The 15,369-nt window shown below is 43.1% G+C and overlaps 1 long non-coding RNA gene across 4 annotated transcripts; it reads right to left on the bottom strand.

Annotated features, from left to right (window-relative positions):
• Nucleotides 1-3,362: 3,362 nt before the first annotated feature.
• On the bottom strand, nt 3,363-11,173 carry LOC129832906 (uncharacterized). Of its 4 annotated transcripts, XR_008756023.1 has the most exons (6): nt 10,049-11,160; nt 9,722-9,846; nt 5,408-5,522; nt 5,026-5,214; nt 4,580-4,744; nt 3,363-4,464 (listed from the first exon to the last, which is right to left on the bottom strand). It is a non-coding gene; the product is annotated as an uncharacterized LOC129832906 (long non-coding RNA). The 4 variants fall into 4 exon arrangements; XR_008756025.1 differs by having other exon boundaries at nt 3,363-4,744; nt 4,967-5,214; nt 10,049-11,173; XR_008756022.1 differs by having other exon boundaries at nt 3,363-4,744; nt 10,049-11,159.
• Nucleotides 11,174-15,369: the final 4,196 nt, after the last annotated feature.

The raw sequence follows: 15,369 nt of genomic DNA, 5'->3' as shown, positions 1-15,369 counted from the left end.
CCATCGATTTGACTAATCCACTCGTTCAACATGCATAGAAAGGAATCCAAAAATATACCTCAAAACTTTGTTTAAACAAGTCAAAATACGTTTATAATAAATAAACTCAGCAAGTAGATTAAACGGGCGCTTCTTTTTGCTCAGGACCGCTTGCACATGCTGTGCGCGTAGCTATCAACTTCTGTGCTGCTCGAGAAGTTGCGAGTGACTCGTGGGAGGTTTGTGGTGCTTGAATGAACGGCCAAACATATTGCTAAATGACAAATAGCACGACTTTTCAGCATGTAGTTTCAAATGTTTTTGAATGGTAGGACTGCGACAGAGCAGGTAAATGTTGAACTGGAACGCAAAAATGAACTAAGAACTGGCCTGGTAGGTGCTACTGCTGTCGCCACACCAGATGGAAAAGTACTGGGGTAAATGCGGTTGAGCTCCCTGCCATCTAAGACCTCTATATCAAAGATTCCACACACCCTAGCCATAGACTGTTCTCTCTGCTACCGCACAGCAAGGGGTACCAGTGCGCCATGTCTGGAACCAAATGGACCCTGAACAGCTTCTACCCCCCCAAGCCATGAGACTGCTAAACAAGGCTGCTAAATAGCTATTCAAATGGCTACCCCAGCTACCTGCATTGACCCTTTTTTTAAATAACATTTTATTGGTCACATGCACATACAATTGAAGTCGGATGTTTACATACACTTAGGTTGGAGTCATTAAAACTATTTTTTCAACCACGCCGCAAATTTCTTGTAAACGAACTATAGCTTTGGCAAGTCGGTTAGAACATCTACTTTGTGCATGACAAGTAATTTTTCCAACAATTGTTTTAGACTGATTATTTCACTGTATCACAATTCCAGTGGGTCAGAAGTTAACATACACTAAGTTGACTGTGCCTTTAAACAGTTTGGAAAATTCCAGAAAATTATGTCATGGCTTTAGAAGCTTCTGATAGACTAATTGACATAATTTGAGTCAATTGAAGGTGTGGATGTATTACAAGGCTTATCTTCAAACTCAGTGCCTCTTTGCTTGACATCATGGGAAAATCAAAAGAAATCAGCCAAGACCCCAGAAAAAAAATTGTAGACCTCCGCAAGTCTGGTTCATCCTTGAGAGCAATTTCCAAATGCCTGAAGGTACCACGTGCATCTGTACAAACAATAGTACGCAAGTATAAACACCATGGAACCACGCAGCCGTCATACCGCTCAGGAAGGAGACACGTTCTATCTCCTAGAGATTAATGTACTTTGGTGCGAAAAGTGAAAATCAATCCCAGAACAACAGCAAACCTTGTGAAGATGCTGGAGGAAACAGGTACAGTGTCTATATCCACAGTAAAACAAGTCCTATAATCGACATAACCTGAAAGGCCACGCAGCAAGAAAGAAGCCACTGCTCCAAAACCTACGGTTTACAACTGCACATAGATCGTACTTTTTGGAGAAATGTCCTCTGGTCTGATGAAACAAAAATAGAGCTGTTTGGCCATAATGACCATCGTTATGTTTGGAGGGAAAAGGGGGAGGCTTGCAAGCCAAAGAACCTCATCCCAACCGTGAAGCACGAGGGTAGCAGCATCTTTTTGTAGGGGTGCTTTGCTGCAGGAGGGTCTGGCGCACTTCACAAAATAGATGGCATCATGAGGAAAGAAAATGATGTGGCTATATTGAAGCAACATCTCAAGACATAAGTCAGGAAGTTAAAGCTTCACAAATGGGTCTTCCAAATGGACAATGACCCCAAGCATACTTCCAAAGTTGTGGCAAAATGGCTTAAGGACAACAAAGTCAAGGTATTGGAGTGGCCATAAAAGCCCTGACCTTAATCCTATAGAAAATATGTGGACAGAACTGAAATGCGTGTGCGAGCAAGGAGGCCTACAAACCTGACTCAGTTCCACCAGCTCTGTCAGAAGAAATGTGCCAAAATTCATCAGGTGCTGTAGGTGTCCTGGAGAGCAGGCAGTGTGCCACCGGTGATGCGTTGGGCAGACTGCAGCACCCTCTGGAGAGCCCTGCGGTTGCAGGCGGTGCAGTTGCCGTACCAGGCGGCGATACAGCCCGGCAGGATGCTCTCAATTGTGCATCTGTAAAAGTTTGTGAGGGTCTTAGGGGCTGTTGCTCTTTCTTCACCACACTGTGTGTGGGTGGACCATTTCAGATTGTCAGTGATGTGTATGCCTAGGAATTTGAAGCTTTCCACCTTCTCCACTGCGGTCCTGTCGATGTGGATAGGGGCGTGCTGTTTCCTGAAGTCCACGATCAGCTCCTTCGTTTCGTTGAGGGAGTTATTTTCCTTGCACCACTCTGCCAGGGCCCTCACCTCCTCCCTGTAGGATGTCTCGTCATTGTTGGTAATCAGGCCTACCACTGTTGAGTCGTCTGCAAACTTGATGATTGAGCTGGAGGCGTGCGTGGCCACAAAGTAATGGGTGAACAGGGAGTACAGGAGTGGGCTGAGCACACACCCTTATGGGGCCCCTGTGTTGAGGATCAGCAAAGTGGAGGTGTTGTTTCCTACCTTCACCATCTGGTGGTGGCCCATCAGGAAGTCCAGGACCCAGTTGCACAGGGTGGGTTTCAGACCCAGGGCCCCAAAATTAATGATGAGCTTGGAGGCTACTATGGTGTTAAATGCTGAGCTGTAGTCAATAAACAGCATTCTTACATAGGTATTCCTCTTGTCCAGATGAGATAGGAAAGTGTGCAGTGCGATGACGATTGCATCGTCTGTGGATCTATTGGGGCGGTATGCAAATAGAAGTGGGTCTAGGGTGCCAGGTAATGTAGAGGTGATATGATCCTTAACTACCCTCTCAAAGCACTTCATGATGGCAGGAGTGCTACGGGCCGATAGCCATTTAGTTGTTACCTTTGCTTTCTTGGGTAGAGGAACAATGGTGGACATATTGAAGCAAGTGGGGACAGCAGACTGGGATAGGGAGAGATTGATAAAATGCCCGTAAACACTCCAGCCAGCTGGTCTGCGCTCTGAGGACGCGGCTAGAGATGCCGTCTGGGCCAGCAGCTTAAATGTCTCACTCGCGTCGGCCACGGAGAACGAGAAGAACGAGAGCCCACAGTCCTTGGGAGCGGGCCGCGTCAGTGGCACTGTGTTATCCTCAATTCGGACGAAGGTGTTTAGCTTGTCCGGGAGCAAGACGTCGGTGTCCGCGACGTGGCTGGTTTTCCATTTGTAATCCGTGATTATCTGTAGACCCTGCAACATACATGAAGACACATAGGGGAAGACACAAAGGCAAGAAGCTGCTACCTGCTGCAGTTCATACAGTACATAATCAGTCCAAAAATAATAGAATGTAAACTGACATGATAAACCAGCTACTCAAGTTAAAACATGTCAATCAGCTTTAATTCACCAAATAAATTAGCACGTATAGGAATTTGACTATGTGAAATGGTGCTACCACAAACACAATATACATAGATGCAAATCCACATACAGTGTGTACACTATGAGCACAATAAGCTACATTATAAATGATGCATGTGTAAAGGACGTCACGCTGCTTGCTTGGCGAGTACCTCTTCCTCCAGAGTCGGCCCATACCTGGCGGAAACTCAGGACCTCTGCCTCACACACGTCTCTCAAGCGTCTTAGCCAATCGCACCACCTCAAAAGCTAGTTAATAACAGGAGGAATGGACCCCCAAAAAATGCGCATCACTCGTTCACTTACAGCCAGTAGTCATCCAAAGCCCATCGGATCTACACGTATCACATAGGTCACCTATTTTGGATTCAAAAAGGCGAATTTCGCCAAAAGGTGACTAGTGTCATCCCTGTAATAAGGCGACACAAACGGGACACTTAAGGCTGAGGATTAAGTTTCACACATCCCCATGTGCTACACATGTACGAGATGTGAGGAGAGTCCAAAGAGCAATTTGCAGTTCTAGGATAATAGTCCAAGGTGCATCGTCTGTGGATGAATAGTGCAAAGTCCACAGATGAGAGGTTAATCGTGAACCAGGTGGATGGTTGGTGAGGGCCAAGGCACAGGGGAAGAAACTGTTCAGGTGGCTGGAGGTTTTGCTTGTGATTGACCTGAACCGTTTGCCAGATGGGACTTTTTGGAAGAGGGTGTGAAAGGGGGTCGGGCATGAAGGGGTTATGCAGGACCTCGATGGAGGAAAGGCGGTAGCCAATGACCCTCTCAGCAGACCGGACAATCCGTTGCAGTGATCGAGGAAGTGAGGATGGACTCGATGATGGTTGCATTCAAAGGACAAAACAACATGCATTCACCAAACATTGCACTGAGTGAAACAGATTTGTTTACAATAATTGTCTGATTGGGAACTACTATTGTCTATCAATTGTAGAATCTAAAATTATTTCAATTTGGCATGGGAAGTTTTATTGAATATATTACAGGAGTCAAATCGCACAGGGAGTCTCAGATCAGATGTTATCAGCAAGCCAGAGCCATCTGTGGAAAGAGCACAAGTTATAAGTGCAAACAGAATAAATGTATCATTCAACATGTTCCCACCTAAAACAATGACATGAGCTCTGTCCCAATTAATATCTGCTCAACTCCTCACTTCCTCTGCATGCCTCCTTCTCAAAACCCATTGGAGGAGGTCTGAGGCGAAGAACCTTGGGCCGGGGGGTTTTAGGAGGCACGATGGTCAGTCCTTGCATCCATAGCTGTGTCTATGAATTTGAGAGTGTTCAACATTTCTCCAGCTCCATCCCGTAGCTTTTTACTGAAACAGGAGCAGGGAAAGCGCTTTGTTATTGTTTTAACTGCTGATTGCCACTTTAAGAATCAGACATAAATGACCATACAACAGTGGTGGCTGCTGAGGGCAGAACGGCTCATAATAATGGCTAGATCAGAACAAAACCATGTGTTTGATACCATTTCACCTATTCCGCTCCAGCCATTACCACGAGCCTGTTCTCCCCACAATTAAGGTGCCACCAACCTCCTGTGGCATTCGAGTATGTTTAAGCATACATGACTGTTGGGAGTGTGGTGCCATACCTTTAGCTCCCAGGTGTAGCAGAGCTGACACACTGAAGACGAAGTTGCAGCAGATGTCTCGACCACCCTCTGGCTGTTCTCCAGACAGTGGTAACGCTAAAAGGTGTCCCAAGCGCCGTTTGTGACCAAGTCAGCTCCCTCAGAACCAATGAAGATCTCCAGGTTCTTACAGTGGGGCATCAGCATCATCTATACAGAGAGCAGAACAATACAGGAGATGGAATAAGATTAGGTATGGAGTCAAAGTCCCAACTTAAAATCCTTGCACAATCCTTAGACATTGGTAAAAAGGTCAACAAATGTAAGGCACTGGAGTTGGAGGAAGGTGGAGCGATACATTTGTGCTGAGTTGTGTGAAGCATAAGATGAGTTGGTGACTCACTGGTCCAAACTTGGCGTCCTCTGCCTCATTGGTGTAGTGGTCCTGGGCGATGAAGTAGAAAGAAGCCTGACGTATTCTCTACACATACACACACTGACATTTCTCCTGAGAACAACTGGAGTGAGACAGAGGAAAATCAGGTGTCAGAAATTAGAGTTAAAATGTGTTAACAAATTAGTGATGCACCGATGACATTTTTTGCCGATACCGATATCCAATATTTTCCTTGCCCAAAAAAACGATACCGATAACCGATATTTAACATTTTAGCGGCCTTTTAAGCATTCTAGTGCAGTTAAATGGTTAACACACACACATACACACGGATGCAGCGGTCTAAGGCAATGCATCTCAGTGCAAGAGGCATCACTACAGTCCCTGGTTCGAATCCAGGCTGTATCACATCTGGCAGTGATTGGGAGTCCCATAGGGCAGCGCACAATTGGCCGGTGTAGGCCGTCATTGTAATAAATAGTTTGTTCTTAACTGACTTACCTAGTTAAATAAAGGTTTTAAAAGAAAATTAAATAGTCAACCAAACTTTTGGAAAAAAATTGTGTTTGACCAGATACAATGCTATTTTACAGTGAACAAACTGACAAACTTTTAGCATGCTTATAGGGAAGGACATTCAACAAGCACAGCACTTACACAAATGACTGATGATTCGCTGAGAGAAATTGATGATAAAAAGATTGTGGGGGCTGTTTTGTTAGACTTCAGTGTGGCTTTTCACATTATCGATCATAGTCTGCTGCTGGGAAAACGTATGTGTTATGGCTTTATACCCCCTGCTATATTGTGGATAAAGAGTAACCTGTCTAACAGAACGTGTTCTTTAATGGAAGCCACTCCAACATAATCCAGGTAGAATCAGGAATTCCCCAAGTCATCTCTCTAGGCCCATTACTTTTTTCAAATCTTTACTAATGACATGCCACTGGCTTTGAGTCAACACTATACATGTCAGCTACTACAGTGAGTGAAATCACTGCAACACTTAACAAAGAGCTGCAGTTAGTTTCAGAGTGGGTGGCAAGGAATAAGTGAGTCCTAAATATTTCTAAAACTAAAAACATTGTATTTGGGACAAATCATTCACTAAACCTCAACTAAATCTTTAAAGAAATAATGTGGAAATTGAGCTAGATGACGTGACTAAACTGCTTGGATTAACCCCGGATTATGAACTGTCATGGTAAAAACATATGGATACAACAGTAGCTAAGATGGGGGGAAGTATGTTCATAATAAAGTGCTACTCTACCTTCTTAACAGCACTATCAACAAGGCATGTCCTACAGGCCCTAGTTTTGTCGCACCTGAACTACTGTTCATTCGTGTGGTCAGGTTCCACAAAAGGGATTTAGGAAATTTGCAATTGGCTCAGAACAGGGCAGCACGGCTGGCCCTTGGATGTACACAGAGAGCTAATATTAATAATATGCATGTCAATCTCTCCTGGCTCAAAGTGGAGGAGAGATTGACTTTGTCACTATTTGTATTTATGAGAGGTAGACATGTTGAATACACCGAGCTGTCTGTTTGAACTACTGGCGCACAGCTCGGACAGCCATGTATACCCCACAAGACATGCCACTAGAGGTCTCTTCACAGTCCCCAAGTCCAGAACAGACTATCGGAGGAGCACAGTACTACATAGAGCCATGACTACATAGAACTCTATTCCACATCTAGTAACTGATGCAAGCTGTAAAATTAGATTTTTAAAAACTGATGAAAATACACCTTATGGAACAGCGGGGACTGTGAAGCAACACAAACACATGCATTCACACACACACGATAACATACACATTATGCACACACGTACACATGCATTTTGTACTGTAGATAGAGGTCGACCGATTAATCGGAATGGCCGATTAATTAGGGCCGATTTCCATTTTTCATAACAATCGGAAATCGGTATTTTTGGACACAGATTTGGCCGATTAATTACATTTTACATTTAATTACATTTTTTTACACCTTTATGTAACTAGGCAAGTCAGTTAAGAACACGCTCTTATTTTCAATGACGGCCTAGGAACGGTGGGTTAACTGCCTTGTTCAGAGGCAGAACGACAGATTTTTACCTCGTCAGCTCGGGGATTCGTTTTTTCAATCTTCCGGTTACTAGTCCAACGCTCTAACCACCTGCCTTACATTGCACTCCACGAGGAGCCTGCATGGCAGGCTGACTACCTGTTACGCGAGGGCAGCAAGAAGCCAAGGTAAGTTGCTAGCTAGCATTAAACTTAAAAAACAATCAATCTTCACATAATCACTAGTTAACTACACATGGTTGATGATATTACTAGTTTATCTAGCGTTCCCTGCGTTGCATATAACCGATGCGGTGCCTGTAAATTTCTCATCGAATCACAGCCTACTTCGCCAAACGAGTGATTATTTAGCACTGTCGTTGCACCAAACCTAACCATAAACATCAATGCCTTTCTTTAAAATCAATACACAAGTATATATTTTTAAACCTGCATATTTAGATAATATTGCCTGCTAACATTAATTTCTTATAATTAGGGAAATTGTGTCACTTCTCTTGCGTTCCGTGCAAGCAGTCAGGGTATATGCAGCAGTTTGGGCCGTCTGGCTCGTTGCGAACTGTGTTTAGTCCATTTATTCCTAACAAAGACCGTAATTAATTTGCCAGAATTGTACATAATTATGACATAACATTGAAGGTTGTACAATGTAACAGCAATATTTAGACTTAGGGATGCCACCCGTTAGATAAAATGCGGAATGGTTCCGTATTTCACTGAAAGAATAAACGTGTTTTCGAAATGATAGTTTCCGGATTCAACCATATTAATGACCAAAGGCTCGTATTTCTGTGTGTTATGTTATAATTAAGTCTATGATTTGATATAACAGTCTGACTGAGCGATGGTAGGCAACAGCAGGCTCGTAAGCATTCATTCAAACAGCACTTTTGTGCGTTTGCCAGCAGCTCTTCGCAATGCTTCAAGCATTGAGCTGTTTATGACTTCAAGCCTATCAACTCCCGAGATTAGGCTGGTGTAACCGATGTGAAATGGCTAGCTAGTTAGTGGGGTGCGCGCTAATAGCATTTCAATCGGTGATGTCACTCGCTCTAAGACTTGGAGTAGTTGTTCCCCTTGGCTTTTGTGGAGCGATGGGTAACGATGCTTCGAGGGTGGCTGTTGTCGATGTGTTCCTGGTTCGAGCCCAGGTAGGGGCGAGGAGAGGGACGGAAGCTATACTGTTACTCTGGCAATACTAAAGTGCCTATAAGAACATCTAATAGTCAAAGGTATATGAAATACAAATGGTATAGAGAGAAATAGTCCTATAATTCCTATAATAACTACAACCTAAAACTTCTTACCTGGGGAATATTGAAGACTCATGTTAAAAGGAAACACCAGCTTTCATATGTTCTCATGTTCTGAGCAAGGAACTTAAACGTTAGCTTTTTTACATGGCACATATTGCACTTTTACTTTCTTCTCCAACACTTTGTTTTTGCATTATTTAAACCAAATTGAACATGATTCATTATTTATTTGAGGCTAAATTGATTTTATTGATGTATTATATTAAGTTAAAAATAAGTGTTCATTCAGTATTGTTGTAATTGTCATTATTACAAATAAATAAAATACAATTTTAATCGGCCGATTAATCGGTATCCGCTTTTTTTGGTCCTCCAATAATCGGTATCGGTGTTGAAAAATCATAATCGGTCAACCTCTAGTAGATATGTGGTAAAAATCTGTTGTTCTGCCCCTGAACAAGGCAGTTAACCCACTGTTCATTGTAAACTGACTGGCCTAGTTAAATGAAAGGTTAAATAAAAAAGTATATATAAAATAGAATGTGGTAGTGGTGGAGTAGGGGCCTGAGGGCACACAGTGTGTTGTGAAATCTGTGAATGTACCATAATTTTTTTTTAAATGTATAAAGGAAGAGTTGCTGCATTGGTAGCAGCTAATGGGGATCCATAATAAATACAAATACTCTGAAACTGTGGAATTTTCCTGTACCAATCCACACTACTTGTCAGTCAGCATGGCTCAGTATTGAACAGCCTGCTGTCATTTCATGCCCAACCCACTTCGTGGAGAGCTATTGTTTAGCAATGACTATCACATACATTCAGTATAGAACCATATTTCTAACCAATAGACAGCAGCTGGTAATCATCCTCTCAACGTGACAAATGTCCTATGCACAATGCCTTCATACAGCGTCAATGAGATTTGAGGAACTCTCAGTACCACTAATGATTAAGTTAAATGGGTGATTGGTGGATGTCATGGTTACCTGCAGGAAGTCTCCAGAGTGCTGTGCATACAGGAGAGCCAAGGTAACCTACTTGGAACAGTATCTCCCGTCTCTGTCAGCTGAGCTGAGAACAACTTCACCACCATATTTTGGTGACAGTGGACCTACATGGAAAGAGGGATGGAGAGAGAGAAATAGTTTAAGGTCAATCTCATTTATTGTAACTGAACAAAAAAAGTGAAAGTTACAAATCTTTATTTCAATCAGATTGTATATCTTAAATTATGCAGTTAGCAGTTTACAATAATGGCTATTATTTGATTAAGAGCCTGACCTCTCTTGGCTACCCATCCTCAAATCACTGACCTCTTCCCCTGTCGGTTCTCACCCCTCTTCTGCCACCCCGTCATGCTGGTCTTCCAAGTCCTCCTTTACTAAATCCCTACTCAATTTAGGTACAAAGCTCTTAGTTAAACCAGAGACGGTATATTAAACTAAACCACATGGTTAAACGTTAGCTAGCTAGCTAACCGTTAGCTAACGTTACCTGCTTTAATAACAGAAGACCAAATAACTACTTACTTCAATTTCAATATTGAAATCATAGTTGAATAGCTAGTACCTCTACTGAAAAACTATTGAATTTGTTTCTTCATTATTGTCAGCCATCGTTCATCTTTCACTGTAGTCGATCCGTGATTGGTCCAACAACCCGACCAAGTGGATTTTAGTGGACTGGTACAGCACAGGCTATGTTCATTTGGTGGGTATAATTTGTGGAACGTTCCAACAGGAATCTGTTCCAAAAACTTCGTAAAGTACAAGATTTCCAACAAACAACGCATAGAAAGTAACACGATCAATTCACCTAACTAACTAGCTGCCGAATAGGCATCAACTCACCGCGTAGTTTATTATTAATGTTTTGCCATAGGCTACCAGAGTGAGGACAGACATTTTTCGGAATAAACTTTGTGAGTGAAATACTTAATGAAATAGCCCACTCCCTAACCGGTATCGTAATTGTCCACTATACAACTTTGAATGCGTTGTTTGTTGGATTCCTGATGGAATGTTCCACAAATTATACTCACCCTGTTCATTGGCTAGAATTTCCACCTGTTATAAAATGATATTAAGCAGTAGCGAGGGCAAAATGGATTTTGGAGAGCAAACTGGAAAGTTGGTGAGAGGGAGAGAAGACATCCGTGTAGGAACGCGGCGTATTTCTGAGTGCAGTCATTTCTGAGTCTTGACATGTAGGTATTTCTTCAGGCGAACAAAATATCTGCTCTGTTATTAATTTACTGCATGCATAAATGAAGTTTACTCGCAAGCTCTCAAATTTAATTTGCGCACAACGCTGGCCTGCGTTCGCCAGACCCGTCCTCTGCTCGCTCGACAACATTTCTTCTCTCGCAACTCAAGTGTTTGTTCGCGCAATCGTATTTATTTAACTAGGCAAGTCAGTTAAGAACAAAGTCTTATTTACAATGACGGCCTACACCTGCCAAACCCGGGCGACGCTGGGCCAATTGTGCGCCGCCCTATGGGACTCCCAATCACGGTTGGTTGTGATACAGCCTGGATTCGAACCACAGTGTCTGTAGTGATGCCTCTAGCACTGAGATGCTAGAGGCTACTGACCGCTGCGCCACTCAGTAGCACCATCCCACCCCGTTCGACTTTTGAATTGAATTTGGCACAATACATGCACTACATGACCAACTACATGTCGAAAATCTCAATCCAAAATCATGGGCATTAATATGGAGTTGGTCCCCCCTTTGCTGCAAGAACAGCATCCACTCTTCTGGGAAGGCTTTCCACTCGATGCTGGAACATTGCTGCAGGGACTTGCTTCCATTCAGCCACAATAGCATTAGTGAGGTTGGCCAATTAGGCCTGGTTCGCAGTCGACGTTCCAATTCATCCAAAAGGTGTTCATTGAGGTTGAGGTCAGGGCTCTGTGCAGGCCAGGCAAGTTCTTCCACACTGATCTCGACACGCCATTTCTGTATGGACCTCGCTTTGTGCACAGGAGCATTGTCATGCTGAAACAGGAAAGGGCCTAACCCAAACTGTTGCCACAAAGTTGGAAGCACAGAATTGTCTAGAATGGCCTTAAGATTTCCTTTCACTGGAACTAAGGGGCCTAGCCCGAAACATGACAGCCCCAAACCATTATTCCTCCTCCACCAAACTTTACAGTTGCCACTATGCATTGGGGCAGGTAGCGTTCACCTGGCATTCGCCAAACCCAGAGTCGCCCGTCAGACTGTCAGATGGTGAAGCATGATTCATCACTCCAGAAAACGCTTTTCCACTGCTCCAGAGTCCAATGGCGGTGAGCTTTACACTACTCCAGCCGACGCTTGGCATTGCGCATGGTGATCTTAGGCTTGCGTGCAGCTGCTCGGCCATGGAAACCCATTTCATGAAACTCCCGACAAACAGTTCTTGTGCTGACGTTACTTCCAGAGGCAGTTTGGAACTCGGTAGTGAATGTTGCAACCGAGGACAGGCGATTTTTACACACTACTGGTTTCATCTCTTGGAGGTCCCTTTCTGTGAGCTTGTGTGGCCTACCACTTCATGGCTTAGCCATGGTTGCTCCTAGATGTTTTCAATTCACAATAACAGCACTTACAGTTGACCGGGAAAGCTCTAGCAGGGCAGACATTTGACAAACTGATTTGTTGGAAAGGTGGCATCCTATGACGATGCCAAGTTGAAAGTCACGGAGCTCTTCAGTATGGCCATGCTACTGCCAATTTATGTCTATGGAGATTGTATGTCTGTGTGCTCGATTTTATACACCTGTCAGCAACGGATGTGGCTGAAATAGCCGAATCCACTAATTTGAAGGGGTGTCCACATATTTTTGTATAGAAAGTGTAGCTACCTCAATTACCTTACACCCCTGCACATCGACTCAGTACTCCCTGTATTAGCCATGCTATGTTTTACTTGTTATTGTTAATCATTATTCACTGTGTATTTATTCCTCATGTTACTATTTCTATATATATATATATATATATATATATATATATTATCTTTAACTATGCATTGTTGGAAATTAAGCATTTCACTGTTAGTCTACACCTATTGTTTATGAAACATGTGACAGATGGGTCCTTGATGCTGATTGGCTGAAACAGCATTTCAGCCGTGTGTATATCGGACAATATACCACGGCTATTCAAAAATCCTTGTTTACTGTTCTATTTATGTTGGTAACCAGTTTATAATAGCGACAAGGCACCTCTGGGGTTTGTGGTATACGGCCAATATACCATGGCAAAGGGCTGTCCACTTCGCGCATAAGAATTTAGCTGTGGTATATTGGCCATATATATATTGCTGTGGTATATTGGCCAACTGACATTTACTCCTGAGGTGCTGCACCCTCGACAACTACTGTGATTATTATTATTTGACCATGCTGGTCATTTATGAACATTTGAACATCTTGGCCATGTTCTGTTATAATCTCCACCCGGCACAGCCAGAAGAGGACTGGCCACCCCTCATAGCCTGGTTCCTCTCTAGGTTTCTTCCTAGGTTTTGGCCTTTCTAGGGAGTTTTTCCTAGCCACCGTGCTTCTACACCTGCATTGCTTGCTGTTTGGGGTTTTAGGCTGAGTTTCTGTACAGCACTTTGAGATATCAGCTGATATACGAAGGGCTATATAAATACATTTGATTTGATTTACCACACCCCCTCGGTCCTTATTGCTTAATTATAATAGTCATTCCAATGGTAGCACATCATCTCTTGAAAGGTTGATCTCTTGCTGTTATCACTGTATGTAGATTGTAGACACGTTTTTCTACAACACATCACTTTGTCTTTATTTTCCTCTCTTCATCTGACCCTCTCTTTTCCTATTACTCTGTTTCTCTATATCTTACCCTTCTTTGTCTCTGTCTCTCTCTCACCCCCCCCCCCCCCCCCCCCCCTCTCTCATACCACAGGGCCACTGGTTCTAGTGAGTAATGGGGTAATTAGACCAATCAGGCTGCAGAGACACAAGATGAATTCTGTGTGCTCTCCTCTTTTGTTCTCCGCTAAAACCCAATCAGGTTTCTTTCCTCAACATTACCTTAGAGAGACCCTCTCACCCCTTATCCCCCTCCCTCCTTCCCCACCTCTCCCTTCACCCCTTCTCTCTCTATACCCTCTTTCATCCTACTGGGGTAGACTTCACCCCTCTCAACCTCGTTTATCCTCTCCTTTTTCAGGAAGATCTCACTTTTCCTTGTCCTCGTTTCCTCCCAGTTCGTTCACAACTTATTTCAATTTTTGTTCACCTCTTTCCTCTATTGAGAACTGAGATTGGTGGTTGAAGATAGATAGCGAATGGAATTTCTTTCCTACTGATTTTCAACAGAACATTGTGGCAAGTGGCAGCAACATGCTGATATATGACTGCAACTTACATTTGAATATAAAATTGGCAATACTAACTAAAACACAATCATTAACTACATAAATTAAGGACATGGACCAGACAATTGGAGAAGTTCTTTGGCCACTATATCATTTATATCATATACCATGAGGGTTAGGGTTTTTGAAAGTTCCCACAAAAGTCACCTCTTTCCTACTTGTAATTGACTTGGGATCCTGGGTGAATAATGGGCTTCCTGTTAAAAGGGGTTGCTATTGGCTAATGAAGCTGAACGTGTTGTTTTCCCTGTTCCCAACCCCCCTCCCCCCCCCCCCCCCTACCCATCTCCCTCCTCTCCCCCTCTGCATCTCCTTCCTCTTCCCACTTACTCATACTTCTAATGCAGACACCATATGCGTGCGTGTGTTTGTGTACATGCAAAAGGGGGGTAGGGGTGCAGATGTGTGTTTGGAGGGGGAATAGGTGTGTTTGCATGCATGTGCGAGTGTGTGTGTATTCATGTATTTGAAGAACACATATGTTACCCAGCCTCAGGAGACAGGGGACATGATCACACCACTTGTCATCCTGCCTGACCCTTAACGCTTCGCCACACAGTCAAATCAATTAGGGATCTACATAAACAAATACACATTATACCGTCCACCTGCTCTTATAGACCTATGAGTTCATTCCTTTTCCTCTAATTCAAGCCTATCCAATTGATTCAATTCATGGTTTTGATGGGAAATGGAGAGGCATTTGCATTTCCATTCCAAAAGTACAGGTATGGTCGGACACCTCTTTATTTTTAGTGTCAAAGGAACAAAGAGGATATGACCCTATGTGCTTTGACAAGATCGGATACTGTAGTTGTGGGAGAGCAGAAGATCCTGTTTAATGGCTTTGGTTCGTGCATTCCAGATACAAATAATAATCACAATATATCACACACACACACACACACACACACACCATCACAAGCACATACACATACACATACACACACAAACACGTTTGATACAGTGTTAGCTGCAAGGCCAAGCTCTGCAGCAGTCTAGTCTTGTTTTTAACAGAACTGTGACTGGTGCATGTGCAGGTAATGCAAGCGTTTTATTGATATTTTGTTAGTACGCATCACTGCCATGCTCTAAATCCTTTACACATTACTTTTATGTTTTTTCATCTGTTTTTTTGTATTTACATGACAACATAACGAATGCACATTTTGGAAGCATTGTTTGTCTGAGCTATTGCCTGTAAACTATTATGATTAATAAAAAAAAAAATG

Source organism: Salvelinus fontinalis, chromosome 34 (genome assembly GCF_029448725.1).
Source record: "Salvelinus fontinalis isolate EN_2023a chromosome 34, ASM2944872v1, whole genome shotgun sequence".
Taxonomy (NCBI): Eukaryota; Metazoa; Chordata; class Actinopteri; order Salmoniformes; family Salmonidae; genus Salvelinus; species Salvelinus fontinalis.
The sequence above is the reverse complement of the archived record's forward strand: the minus strand, read 5'-3'. Positions and strand labels throughout refer to the sequence as shown.